The 15,526-nt window shown below is 45.7% G+C and overlaps 1 protein-coding gene across 2 annotated transcripts in view; it reads right to left on the bottom strand.

Annotated features, from left to right (window-relative positions):
• The window catches only part of LOC141097730 (torsin-1B-like), a 147,100-nt gene that overhangs the window by 19,136 nt on the left and 112,438 nt on the right, over positions 1 to 15,526 (bottom strand). The window contains exon 5 of one of the 2 annotated variants that reach the window (XR_012234032.1): positions 10,269 to 10,454. The exons of the other annotated variant lie outside the window; for it this stretch is intronic. The gene's annotated coding sequence lies outside the window, so the exon portion shown is untranslated. Of the gene's footprint in view, positions 1 to 10,268; positions 10,455 to 15,526 lie in introns of those variants that run through there. 2 annotated transcript variants of the gene reach the window in all.

The following is a 15,526-nucleotide window of genomic DNA, read 5'->3' as shown; positions in this document are numbered from 1 at the left end:
TTGAACCCTGAGGGGCCCCGCCCACCTAATCGGACCCAGAGTGGCCCCACCCACCAAATCGGACCCAGAGGGGCCCCGCCCACCAAATCGGACCCTGAGGGGCCCTGGCCACAAAATCAGACCCTGAGGGATCCCATCCACCAATTCAAGCCTTGAGGAGCCAAGGCCACCGAATCGGATCCTGAGGGGCCCCACACACCAAATCAGACCCTGAGGGGCCCCATAGGCCAAAGTGGACTCCCCAGAGTTAAAACGGATCCTGAGTTGAAAGTCTTGCAGGGGCAGCAAGCAAGTCTCTCTTAGGCCCTGTGCACACGGTGCGGTTTCTACCGCGGATCCACAGCGGATTTGCCACTGCGGATCTGCAGCAGAACTGCAGGTAATGTACAGTACTATTAAAACCAATGTAAGAAAAAATGTTGTGCACATGCTGCGGATTTTTCCGCGGAAAAAAAAAAAACAGCATGTGACTTCTTTTGTGTGGTTTTGCTGCAGTTTTCCACCTGCTCCATTCTTCAAATCCGCAGGTGGAAAATCGCAGTAGAAAACCGCAGTAAAACCGCAAAAAAAGAAGAAATCCTCAGGAAAAATGCAGGTCATTTGACCTGCAGATTTAGTGAAAACCGTGCAGAAAAATCCACTGGAGGATCCGCACCGTGTGCATATAGCCTTAAAGGGGCAGCACGGGCACCATTTCAAAGCCCTATGTATACTTCCTTCAGGAAATACACATCTAGTTATAGTGCTTTGAAGAAAGCACTATCTTGTAATCCAAACAGTGCTAACTTATTCTTTTTCTTGTTATTATTATAGTGGTTTGAAAAACCACTGTAGTGTAATCCGAACGCTGCTAACCTTCTTCTTCTTATTATTATTATTATAGTGGTCAGGGCAGTTTCTAGGGAATTTTGCCAACAGGGCGGACATCGAAAAAGCGCCCCCCCCACGAACATTAACATGCCAAATACCAGGACAAATATCGTCACACCATGACCAGACCACATATTACCACCACATAGTCACCGAATAATACCACATACAAGGAACAAATAGCGCCGTACCATGGCCAGACCACATAGTCACCGATTAATACCACATTCAAGAAACAAATAGCGCCACACCATGACCAGACCACATATTACCATCAGATAGTGACTGAATACTACAATACTGATCATTAATTAAAAACACAATACTAAGTGCAATTGTATACAGGAACTCTATATTTACTGTCAGTGTGCAGGTAACACACTGACTCACCAGTGACGTCTCTAGCTGAAGTCCTTCATCTTTGCTTTTCTTTTTCATCCAGCACAGACCGCCATCACTTCTTCCAGCCAAGACACGTCTCTGCATGAAATAACACAGTTACCTAGAGCACGGCTTCCAGAGCACATTCCCCACTTTTTCCCTTCTACACTACACATCTGAATACAGACGTGCACCCACCATTAATACATAATTGGTTATTATGCAACCCACCATTCTAAATATAAATTATAATCCACCACTGTGCACTCACTAACTATAAATGTCACTTTCCCCATTTAATATATAAATTAGCACCTGTACTCTTTCCCCCAATTCATTACCAGGCACTTCAACCTCAACGCCCCCCCACTATGTACCTCCCGCTCTAGCTCTAACCCTAACACCGATTCATTATATTTACATGCCCCCTCCTTCCTCAATTCATTGTCATCTTTCTCTCCCACTCTCTATTCATTATCAACTGCTCTACCCCACATTCAATACATCACTTACTCTCCCACACTCAAAATTCTTTATTTGTTCTCCAGATAGATCATTTGCTCTCCTCTCCCCCCCACCTTCAATTTATCATTCACTCTCCTCACCCGCCACCTTCAATTAAATTGCTGTGCCCCGTCAATCACACTGAATTCATCATTTGCAGTCTCCTGTCCTCTCCCCCACATCATCATTTGCAGTTCCCCACTTTAATTTGAAGTCCCCTTCATCCGTTGCAGTACCCTATCACCCCTCACTTCATCTGCAGTGCCCTTTCATCATTTGCAGCCCCCTATCCCCCTTCCATTTCATCATGTGCAGTCTCCCTTACCCCCACTTCATGATGTGCAGTCACTCTTACCCCCACATCATGTGCAGTCACCTTTACCCAATTCATGTGCAGTCCCCCTTACCCCCAATTCATCCTGTGCAGTCCCCCTTACCCCCCATTTCATCACGTGCAGTCCCCCTTCATCATGTGCAATCCCCCTTACCCCAATCATCAAGTGCAGCCGCACTCCATCATGTACAGCCCCCGCACCCCTCTCCATCATGTACAGGCTCAGCCCCCTGTACCCCTCTCCATCATATGCAGCCATATTCACCCCCCTCCATCATGTACAGGCTCAGCCCCATTCACCCCTCCGCCATCATGTGCAGCCATATTCACCCCCCTCCATCATGTACAGGCTCAGCCCCCGCACCCACCCTCCATCATGTACAGCCATATTCACCCCCCTCCATCATGTACAGGCTCAGCCCCCACACACCCCTCCATCATGTGCAGCCATATTCACCCCCCTCCATCATGTACAGGCTCAGCCCCCGCACCCCCCTCCATCATGTGCAGCCATATTCACCCCCCCTCCATTATGTACAGGCTCAGCCCCATTCACCCCCCCTCCATCATGTACAGGCTCAGCTCCATTCACCCCCCCTCCATCATGTGCAGCATATTCATCCCCCTCCATCATGTACAGGCTCAGCCCCCTGTACCCCTCTCCATCATATGCAGCCATATTCACCCCCCTCCATCATGTACAGGCTCAGCCCCATTCACCCCCCCTCCATCATGTACAGGCTCAGCCCCATTCACCCCCCCTCCATCATGTGCAGCCATATTCATCCCCCTCCATCATGTACAGGCTCAGCCCCCGCACCCCCCTCCATCATGTGCAGAAATTTTCACCCCCCTCCATCATGTACAGGCTCAGCCCCCTCACCCCCCTCCATCATGTGCAGCCATATTCACCCCCCCTCCATCATGTACAGGCTCAGCCCCATTCACCCCCCCATCATGTGCAGCATATTCACCCCCCTCCATGTACAGCCCCCTCACCCACTGAATTCATAAAAAAAAAAAAGTTTCCCATACTTACCTCACAGCCGCTCCCCAGCAGGGCCTCTCTGCAGCCAGCGTCCGGGTACATGTCGGCGTCTGCGTGATGACGTCATCGCGCAGGCCCGACACCTATACCGGAAGTAGAGAGGGAGCTGCGCAGCTGTCAAGGTGACGGCCGTGCACAGCTCCCTGCACGATACACTGTGACGCGGACGGCTGTATGCTGACGGCCGTGTCACAGAACAGAGCGCATGGCCGCACAGTACCGGATCGCGGCTCTGAATCTCCCCGGTTCGGAGAACCGGCTGCATTTTTAACAACCGGTTCCACCGAACCGGGGAGAACCTGCTGAATCCCAGACAGCTAGGCACTAGGCAGGCACCCCCTGGCTGGGTGGCGCCCCGGGCAGTGGCGTAGCGTGGGGGGGGCGGGGGGGGCGGTCCGCCCCAGGCGGCACGTGTGTGGGGGCGGCGCGGCAGCAGAAGCAATTCCTCTCCTCTGTGGGAGAAGCGCGGAGCCTGGACTCTCTCACTGACTGTACTTTTCGGCCTGCGGGGCTGTGCAGTGAGGGGGTAATGTAATGCAGCCTCTTCCCACCCTTCCTCCATCCTTCTCCTCCGCCTATCGGGAGTCTCTGTACCCCTGCTACCTAGCAGCTTCTCCCTCCTCTCCGCCTGGACCCTCAGTGAGCAGCGCTGCGCTGGGCAGAGGCAGTGCTGACGTCAGCCCCGCTGCACTGGAGGACTGTCATGGTGGGATGGTCGCGACTGCCAGGAATGTGATGCACACAAGGAGCCATGTTAGGAAGAGCCAAGCAGTGAGCTGGTGAGTGCGGGGCTGGGGTAAGGTGGTCTGCGGCTGCCCCCGGCGGCCCTGTGTGCAGGCAGCTGTCATCCTCATCACAGGCTGCGCTGGGTGTGTGTCTGCCTCCATTGTGTGCAGTTATGTGCCACCAACACCGCTGCCTGTGTCTCACCATGTGCAGCAGCGAAAGGATCTGTGCATGCAGCCACACTGTGTGTGTGTGTATGTACACTTATGTGTGTGTGTGTATGTACACCTATGTGTGTGTGTGTGTATGTACACCTGTGTGTGTGTGTGTATGTACACCTGTGTGTGTGTGTGTGTGTATGTACACCTATGTGTGTGTGTGTGTGTGTGTATGTACACCTGTGTGTGTGTGTATGTCTGTGTGTGTATGTATACACCGGTGTGTGTGTATCCACCTGTGTGTGTATCCACCTGTGTGTGTATCCACCTGTGTGTGTATCCACCTATGTGTGTGTCTGTGTGTGTGTGTGTGTATCCACCTATGTGTGTGTACACCTGTATTTGTGTATGCCTGTGTGTGTGTGTGTGTCTGTGTGTGTGTGTACGCCTGTGTGTGTGTCTGTGTATATACACCTATGTGTGTGTGTATGCCTGTGTTTGTGTATGCCTGTGTGTGTGTGTGTGTATACACCTGTGTGTGTGTGTGTGTGTGTACGCCCGTGTGTGTGTATCCACCTATGTGTGAGTATGTACACCTATGTGTGTGTGTGTACACCTGTTTGTGTGTATCCACCTATGTGTGTGTGTGTACACCTATGTGTGTGTGTGTACACCTGTTTGTGTGTATCCACCTATGTGTGTGTGTATGTACACCTATGTGTGTGTATCCACCTATGTGTGTGTATGTATACACCTGTGTGTGTGTACGCCTGTGTGTGTATCCACCTATGTGTGTGTACACCTGTGTTTGTGTATGCCTGTGTGTGTGTGTCTGTGTGTGTGTATACACCTGTGTGTGTGTGTCTGTGTGTGTGTATATACACCTATGTGTGTGTGTGTACGCCTGTGTGTGTGTCTGTGTCTGTGTGTGTGTGTGTGTGTGTATACACCTGTGTGTGTGTACGCCTGTGTGTGTGTGTCTGTGTATATACACATATTTGTGTGTGTATGCCTGTGTTTGTGTATGCCTGTGTGTGTGTATACACCTGTGTGTGTATATACACCTATGAGTGTGTGTATGCCTGTGTGTGTGTATGCCTGTGTGTGTCTGTGTGTGTGTGTATACACGTGTGTGTGTGTATACACCTGTGTGTGTGTGTGTGTATATACACCTATGTGTGTGTGTATGCCTGTGTGTGTGTGTCTGTGTGTGTGTATACACCTGTGTGTGTACACTCTGCGCATGTGTCAGCACAGCAGCAGCTCTGCTTTCCTAGGTTTTCTGTCCCGTCCTGGCACCGTAGCAGCTGCAGAGGCTCCGCCCTATTGATGCTCCCGGGAGGAGGAAAGAATATGGCGGTGCTGCTGCCCCGGCTGGGAGCGAGAGGAAAAGGGTAGGACAGTACTGCACGGGGTGAGGTGGGATACTGGGGAGCATGGTATGGAGGCGATTTGTGGGAGAGGCTGCTGGGTGCACCGCGGCCATTACCGGAGAATGCACCACCAACATCTGTACGGGAGAAGCCACAGACAGCTGTCACATGCCACATAGACATCACACCACAGGTGTCCTAATACAATAATCATCCCCCATATAAGTGTTCTCGTACATCCCCCCATATATACGTGTCCTCGTACATCCCCCTATACGTGTCCTCGTACATCCCCCCCATATATACGTGTCCTCGTACATCCCCCATATCCATATATACGTGTCCTCGTACATCTCCCCCTATACGTGTCCTCGTACATCCCCCCATATACGTGTCCTCGTACATCTCCTCCCCATATATTTTCTGTTTTTTTCTGTCACATTATTAAAAATTATTATTAAAAAAAGCCATTAGGTCTTCATCCAGCATCATCAAGCTAATACATACATATATATATAGAGAGAGAACTGCAAGAAGATGAAAGTCTAGAAATGTAGAAATAATAACAGCAGAGTTAGTAGCAGACTAAAAATTAGATCTTTGAGTGTAGTGTGGGCTCTCCTGATGCTTCCGGATTATCATCGACCAAAGGGGCGGCAAATTTTTCGACCGCCCCGGGCGCCACAAACAGTTGCTACGCCACTGGCCCCGGGCGATCGCACGCCCCGTCCCACCCTAAAAACGGCCCTGTTTGCAACCAAAAAACGTCAGTGCTTATTGAGACCATAGATCAGAAATCATAGAAATTGAAGATGGTAAACGGGATGCTGCAGAACATCAACACTTACACTGAGCCAGAACAGAGCCTGCCTATAACAGGAACCCCATAACAAGGCCAGCAAGTCCCTCTATGAAAACCAACAGTGATGGATTAAAGACAAAAAAAACAAAAAACACAGGATGCAGAGTTCCCTCATCACAAACCCAACGTGCAACAAGACCTCACTATCCAAGGCAGCTGGTACAAGTGTCCCTATAACAGTAACAGTCACCAAAGGATGCAGAACTAGGGGTCTTATGTACAACCTAGTTCTATGCCCAAAAGGGGTCTGCTGGTTTGGTTAAGGGGTCCCATATGATGGCTTAATCTGCCATGAAGGGGGTGCCAGATTCCAGCTCGAACTGCCATGGTGGGGCAGAAAACAGCTCAATCTCCCATGGGGGGGCGACACTGATTCATCATAAGTTGCAATGGTGACGGTTATGTCAGAACGGTTGCCATGGTAATGATGATGTCATAATGGGTATATGGGCACAGGACTATCGGATGTGTGATGAGTATATGGGCACTGGACTATGGGATGGAGGATATGTATGACGGGTATAAGGGCACGGGACTATGGGATGAAGGATGTGTGATGGGTATATGGGCACTCGACTATGGGATGGCAAATATGTATGATGGGTATATGGGCACGGGACTATGGGATGGAGGATGTGTGATGGGTATAGGGGCATGGGACTATGGGATGGAGGATGTGTGATGGGTATATGGGCACTCGATTATAGGATGGAGGATATGTATGATGGGTATATGGGCATGGGCCTATGGGATTTTGGATATGAATGATGGGTATATGGGCACGGGTCTATGGGATGGAGGATAATTATAATTTTCTATAACCACAGCTAGTTACTATGCCCGGGCAGCGTACATTAATATTATATTAATCATATATAGATGGATGGAGCTGCTCCATGTTGAGTAGTTGCAGTTATCGGACCCATTGTGACATCACTGGTGTTCCGCTCCTCGTGATGTCACAGTGAGATCTCCATTGTGACATCACGGAATGTGTGGTTATATGGAGTGACGCTGCAGGAAGAGGCTTTGTCTAACAAGACTCCCTGTGTGTTGCACATTCAGAGATAACTCCCTGTGTGTTGCACATTCAGCGATAACTCCCTGTGTGTTACACATTCAGCGATAACTCCCTGTGTGTTGCACATTCAGCGATAACTCCCTGTGTGTTACACATTCAGCGATAACTCCCTGTGTGTTACACATTCAGCGATATTTCTTCAAGCTAAAATGCTCTTTCGATTTCTTCTAATCGTGAGTTTGCTATTAGCATCTGTGGAAGGCGCACCTCTCATCAACCAGCGCAATGATTCCTTGCCCACGCATACGACCCCAGCAGGTAAGTACTTTTCCAAATATTCACATATTTTGGGGTAACTCTCATTAGGCTGGGTGAAGGCTTACTTTTTGCACCCTGAGTTGATATTTTTACTGATACCATTTTGGGGTAGATACTAGGTTTCTTTTTTTGTCGCCTTTTATTGCAATGTTGCGGCTGCCAAAAATTTTTATTCTGGCGATTTCGATTTTTTTTTTCTCATTATGCTGTCTACTGATCAGATAAATTTAGTTTAGATTTTGATAGATCGAACTTTTACAAATGCAGCGATAACAAATGGGTATTTTGAATTGCTTTTTTTCATAATCCCTGAGACATAATTTAGCAAAACTACTGTCCCATATTTTTAATCGTCTTGCTGGGTCCTACCGTCCAATCTAATATATAAAGCTCAAGTGTGTGTGTGTGTGTGTGTGTGTGTGTATGTGTGTATGTATGTGGGTGTGTATGTCCGGGATAGGCATCCGCACCGTCGCAGCTGCAGCCACAAAATTTGGCACAGTCACACGTCTGGACCCCGAGAGCGTCCTAGGCTATGTTGTGAGGCGAAATTTTAACCCCGCGCGTTCCAATTCACCAAACAATTTTGCCCCTGTCTACATACTGGGGAAAAAGTGTGCGCGTGTCAAGCCCCGCCCCTCATTATGATGTCATAATGCCACTATTTACATACAGGGGAAACAGTGTGTGCGTCAAGCCCCGCCCCTCATTATGATGTCATAATGGTTGCCATGGCGCATGGCGATGCTGATGTCATCATAGGTTGCAAGCCCTGCCGCTCATTATGATGTCATAATGGTTGACTACGGAATGGAGGATGTGTGATGGGTATATGGGCACTGGACTATGGGATGGAGGATATGTATGACGGGTATATGGGTACGGGACTATGGGATGGCGGATATGTATGATGGGTATATGGGCACGGGACTATGGGATGGAGGATATGCATGATGGGTATATGCGCATGGGCCTATGGGATGGAGGATGTGTGATGGGCATATGAGCATGGGACTATGGGATGGAGGATATGTATGATGGGTATATGGGCACTCGACTATGGGATGGCGAATATGTATGATGGGTATATGGGCATGGGACTATGGGATGAAGGAAGTGTGATGGGTATATGGGCACGGGACTATGGGATGGAGGATGTGTGATGGGTATATGGGCACTCGACTATGGGATGGAGGATATGTATGATGGGTATATGGGCACGGGCCTATGGGATCGTGGATATGTATGATGGGTATATGGGCACGGGACTATGGGATGGAGGATAATTATAATTTGCTATAACTAACCACAGTTAGTTACTATGCCCGGGCAGCGCCGGGCTCTTCAGCTAGTTAACTAATATTTCTGTATTTTCAAAGGATCTACAGCAACTTCCCATTATCACAAACTGGTCAAGCGATGCTGGAATAAAGGTAAATATTGTTTGTCTGCAATCTCAATCTTTTTATAGTGCCATATACTCAACGGTTTATTAGGTCATTGCATCCAATATGTCTGACTATGATTGAAACTTCTAGGCCCAGCTTACACCTGAAAGGGAAGTTATAGACCAGGGCAGCACCTGGCAACCTCAGGCAAGTGCTGGGGCCACTGAGCCTGGGGAGCTCCGTCTCCCCCAAGTCTCAGTTTGCAGCATTCGACATGCATGTGTATCCGGACGGCTGTCGGCTGTGTTTTACAGCCAGCTCTTGAGTCGTACTGCTGGGATTGCAGCAAGCTCTGATCATTGCAGCTTAAACTTTTAGACAATTGTGACAAATGTATTTAAGAGGTTGGAAATGGTGGGAAGGTGATTGTGGAGTGCAGATGGCACTGAAGACATCTACGGTATGTCTGCCATGTTTGTACAACCATGTCTGTCTAGCTTATGTCTAGGCTTTATAGTAGTTTGGTGATTTTACAATACACTGCAATATTGCAATATTAAAGCACAAGTGAAAGTGATCACAGGTTCAGTTCCCCAAGGAGGACCAATAATAATGTAAAAAGAAAAATATTGAGTTCATATATAGCCATTTTTTGCATAAAACAGATAAACTAAACTATTTTTTTAATATTTTATTTGGCATCTCTGAATGCATAAGTTTGTATGGGCTCTTTTTAATTTTAATACTAATTTTTATGGTCTTTACAAGGGGGCGTGGTTCAGAGGTTAATATAATGCAGAGCAGCCTAAAGACACGCCCCTGAGGTCCATGCAAAACACTTTACCTCTGTAAAGACTATAAAAAAGACCATATGGTAGATTTACAGAAAAAGAATCAACGATATACCAAGGGGAACAGTGGGAATAAAATAAAAACAAAAAGTGGCCATTTTTTACCTGGTGACAGGTCCTCTTTGTGAAAAAAAAAAAAAGGAAAAAGGTAAGAGACTGATATACCAATTATGATGCTGGTGACCAGGAGTCCAGTTTGGTCACCACACCCAATGCACATTTCGCCAAGCTTGGGGTTAGTCTGATTTTTGTATATACCCCATGTAGAATTCATGAAAGACTGTTTTCCAGGTCATGGATTCTGCTTCTCTTACCCCAATTACACGGTTTTTCTCTTGCAGTGATCCCCGGACATCCAACCTTGGCCCGAGTGGTTGTTGCAGGAACGTTCTTCATATTGGCGGCTGTGATTGCTGGACTGTTTCTTTTCTTTTATATCTAGTAAGTTCTTCTCAGTGCAGTGTCTGATGGCAATAGCCATCATGCTTTATGATGGGGCATCTCATCACTTTTATAATTTAGTTGCAGACACAAGGATGAATATGCCGATCTTGAAGAAGGTCTGCTGTCACGAAGACGGTGTTTTAAGCCACAGTTAGAAGATGTGGAGGCTGGTTTACCTACATACAAGACAACTCCAGGTAACATTAAGACACTATGGTTCTCAAAACGGTTGTGTGAAATTAGAAAAAAAAATCCATATAGGACTGGTGGATTAAGCAAATTAATTTGATTCAATTTTATTTTGCACAATTCTACTTTTGCTCGCACCCAGTGGATGCGGCAACAATATATAGAACAGGAACGGTAAGTCTTTTGGGCTCGGGATGGTCATAGAATGGATTATTCTTCTGTCTGTAAAGGGAGGAGGGGACATGGTCACCGCCACATCAGTCCAGTACAAGCAGCTCGATCTTTCATTTAAAAAGAATCAAGCTGAACCCGATTAACTGACAGTGATGAAAGATGAAAAGCCACAGTAGATATAACAATCAGGAGGCCATTGCCTGTGAGGAATTAGATTCCTCTGGAACGCTGCCAGAAGCCGGTGTCTTGCTATGTATGTACAAGTGCTTCTCACTAAATTAGAATATCATCAAAAAGTTAATTTATTTCAGTTCTTCAATACAAAAAGTGACACTCATTATATATAGAGATTACAAACAGTGATCTATTTCATGTGTTTATTTCTGTTAATGTTGATGACTATGGCTCACAGCCAATGAAAACCCAAAAGTCATTATCTCAGTATATTAGAATAAATAACTAAAAAAAAAACTACAAAGGCTTCCTAAACGTTTAAAAAGGCCTCTTAGTCTGTTTCAGTAGGCTCCACAATCATGGGGAAGACTGCTGACTTGACAGATGCTCAGAAGGCAGTCATTGACACACTCCACAAGGAGGATAAGCCACAAAAGGTCATTGCTAAAGAAGCTGGCTGTTCACAGAGTGCTGTATCCAAGCATATTAATGGAAAGTTGAGTGGAAGAAGGTGCACAAGCAACTGGGATAACCGCAGCCTTGAAAGGATTGTCAAGAAAAGGCCATTCAAAAATCTGGGGGAGATTCACAAGGAGTGGACTGCTGCTGGGGTCATTGCTTCAAGAGCCACCACATACAGATGTATCCAGGACATGGGCTACAAGTGTCACATTCCTTGTGTCAAGCCACTCATGACCAATAGACTACGCCAGAAGCCTCTTACCTGGGCCAAGGAGAAAAAGAACTGGACTGTGGCTCAGTGGTCCAAGGTGTTGTTTTCAGATGAAAGTAAATTTTGAATTCCATATGGAAATCAAGGTCCCAGAGTCTGGAGGAAGAGATGAGAGGCACACAATCCATGTTGCTTGAGGTTTATTGTGAACTTTCCACAATCAGTGATGGTTTGGGGAGCCATATCATCTGCTGGTGTAGGTCCACTGTGTGTTATCAGGACCAAAGTCAGCACAGCCGTTTACCAGGAAATTTTAGAGCACTTCAAGATTCCCCTGCCGACAAGCCTTTTGTAGATGGAAATTTCATTCTCCAGCAGGACTTGGCACCTGTCCATACTGCCTAAAGTACCACTACCTGGTTTACAAACAAACAGTATTACTGTTCTTGATTGGCCAGCAAACTCGCCTGACCTTAACCCCATAGAGAATCTATGGGGTATTGTCAAGAGGAAGATGAGAGACACCAGACCCAACAATGCAGACTAGCTGAAGGCTGTTATCAAAGCAACCTGGGCTTCCACAACACCTCAGCAGTGCCACAAGCTGATCATCCCCATGCCACGCCACATTGATGCAGTAATTGCTGCAAAAGGAGCCCCAACCAGGTATTGAGTGCATTTACTGAACATGCATTTCAGTAGGCCAACATTTCGGATTTTAAAATAATTTTTCAAGCTGGTGTTATAAAAGTATTCTAATTTACTGAGATAATGACTTTTGGGTTTTCATTGGCTGTAAGCCATAATCATCAACAGTAACAGGAATAAACACTTGAAATAGATCACTCTGTAATGACTACATAATATATGAGTTTCACTTTTTGTACTGAAGAACTGAATTTAACTTTTTGATGATATTCTTAATTATCGAGAAGCACTTGTAACGTGTCTGCCGCAGATTATAACAGCCAGAGGGGCTCTGCTACTAAAGGGGAGAATAATCCTGAGAATGGAGTAGTCAGTAAAAGTGGCATTTTATACTGAATTTTGGAGAAACCACTTGTTCTATTAATTATTTTGAGCTAATTACATTGTATTATTAGTTAATTGTTAGTTTGAGAGATACCTCTCCTGATTCCTCCATACAAACGAGCACTCGGCTTAGCAATCTTGTTTTTTCAATGGAGAGAGCTGTCAACAGACTCCTCTGGCAGTGGCTAATCTACGCTGAAAACAAAAGGATGGGCGTGCAATCATCAGAAGTGAAGTGATCGCATAAGTTGGGAATTTCATAAAATCATGAAGGGCTGAGAACATCTGACAACCCGGCCCACGGGACGTCATCACTGGGGAAGGATGTAATTCAGGTGCTGATAAAAGGTCAAGACATATTACGATCTGTGTCCAATGTAGAGAGATACAGTTGGAACCAGAAGTCTACATACACTATATAAAAATACACATCTGCATGTTTTTCTCAATATCTGACATGAAATCAGAATAAACCTTTCCCATTTTAGGTCAATTAGGATTACCATAATTATTAATATTTGCCAAATGCCAGAATAATGAGAAATAGAATGTTTTAAGGCATTTTTCTCACTGCAAGGTCAAAAGTTTACATATACATTTCATTAGTATTTGGTACCATTGCCCTTAAAATGAATGACTTGGGTGAACCGTTTGGGATATCCTTCCTGAAGCTTCTCACAATAGTTGGTCCAAATTTGGGTCCATTCCTCCTGACAAAACTGGGGTGACTGATCCAGGTTTGTAGGCCGCCTTGCTCGCACCGGCCTTTTCAGCTTTGCCCATAAATTTTAAATAGGATTGAGATCAGGGCTTTTTGACGTTCGCTCCGAAACATTGACTTTGTTATCCTTAAGCCATTTTGTTGCCATTTTGGCAGTATGCTTCGGGTCATTGTCCATTTGGAAGACCCATTTCCGCCCAAGCTTTAACTTCCTGGCTGATGTCTTGAGATGTTGCTTCAGTATTGCCACATAATCTTTTCTTATGATGTCATCTATTTTGTGAAGTGCACCAGTCCCTCCTGCAGCAAAACAACCCCACAACATAATGCGGCCACCCCTGTGTCTCACAGTTGGGATGGTGTTATTTGTCTTCTAAGCTTCTCCCTTTTTCCTCCAAACATAATGATGGTCATTATGCCCAAAAAGTTCCACTTTAGTTTCATCAGACCACAGGACATGTCTGAAAAAATTAAGGTCTTTGTTCCTGTGTGCATTTGCAAACATTAGTCTGGCTTTTTTATGTTTCTTTTGGAGTAATGGCTTCTTTCTGGCAGAGTGTTGATACAGTACTCGTTTCACTGTGGATATTGACACAATCTTACATGCTTCCGCCATCATCTTCACAAGGTCTTTTGCTTTTCTCCTTGGGTTGATATGCACATGTCAGACCAAAGCACATTCATCTCTGGGACACAGAACCCATCTCCTTCCAGAGCGGTATGATGGCTGGACATTCCCATCTTGTTTGTACTTGCATATAATTATTTATATAGATGAACAAGGCACCTTCAGGTATCTTAAAATTTGCACCCAGGGATGAGCCAGACTTGTGCAAGTCCACAATTCTCTTCCTGGTATCTTGGATGATTTCTTGAGACTTTCCCATGAAGCTAAACAAAGATGTATTGTGTTTTAGGTGTGCATTAAAATGCATCCACACGTGTGTCTCTAACTCAGATGTTGCCAAAAGCTTCCATACACATGATGCCATCATATGGGTGGTCCAGAATCGTTTAAAGACATAGTAATCTTAGCGTTTGTAAACGTTTGACTTTGCAGTAATAAAAATGAATTACAACATTTTCTCTCTTAATGGCTAACTGAAAAGATGGTAACACATTGCAAGCTTTCGAGACTACTCAGGTCTCTTCATCAGGCTAGACTAATACAAAATCTGAAGTCACATATTTATGCACAATACAGCCTAGAAAAAATGCAATAGATAAGACAAGTGACGTGAAGCAGAACTATCAATATGGGAGAGGGAGAAACATAAATATAAACATTGGACCAGTTCATAGATAAGGAGTCTGGATGTTTTATGGTCCTCTGATTGGGGTCTAGTTCTGTGTTGCCCCGCAAGGTTTTAAAAGGAAATTCCTTAATTGATGTAAAAAGACATAAATCCATGCGACACATTCATTCCAGCACTGAGAGTGTCAAAGTTCGTCATAAATTTGTACTCCCAAACACAAATTTATGACGAACTTTGACACTCTCAGTGCTGGAATGAATGTGTCGCATGGATTTATGTCTTTTTACATCAATTAAGGAATTTCCTTTTAAAACCTTGCGGGGCAACACAGAACTAGACCCCAATCAGAGGACCATAAAACATCCAGACTCCTTATCTATGAACTGGTCCAATGTTTATATTTATGTTTCTCCCTCTCCCATATTGATAGTTCTGCTTCACGTCACTTGTCTTATCTATTGCATTTTTTCTAGGCTGTATTGTGCATAAATATGTGACTTCAGATTTTGTATTAGTCTAGCCTGATGAAGAGACCTGAGTAGTCTCGAAAGCTTGCAATTTGTTACCATCTTTTCAGTTAGCCATTAAAAGGTATCAACTACTGAGGACTCTCAATCCTGAATATTTTTCTATCCACTGGCTAACACGGTACAAAGATATACATCTTTCCTGTAACATTTTCTCTCTCATTATTGTGGAATTTATCAAATATTAACCCCTTCACGACCTTCACCGTACTAGTACTGTTCTGCGGGAATTGCATACCTGCCCGAAGCAGTTCTAGTGTACGGCAGCACGATCACCGCGGCGATCAGGTGCGAGTATCAGCTGTATATGACAGCAGACACCCCTCAGCAACGCTCACGATCTGCTCTAGCACCAATCGTGAGCATTTAACCTCTCTGATGCTGCTGTCAGTGACAGCAGCATAGAGAAGCATCGTGCAGGGATGGGGCTCCCTGCGCGCTTCCATCAGAAGAACACAATGTGATTGCGTCATTCTGGTGGTCTCCATGGAGACCCCCAGCA

Source organism: Dendrobates tinctorius, unplaced genomic scaffold (genome assembly GCF_039654945.1).
Source record: "Dendrobates tinctorius isolate UK_male_01 unplaced genomic scaffold, ASM3965494v1 ptg000086l, whole genome shotgun sequence".
Taxonomy (NCBI): Eukaryota; Metazoa; Chordata; class Amphibia; order Anura; family Dendrobatidae; genus Dendrobates; species Dendrobates tinctorius.
The sequence above is the reverse complement of the archived record's forward strand: the minus strand, read 5'-3'. Positions and strand labels throughout refer to the sequence as shown.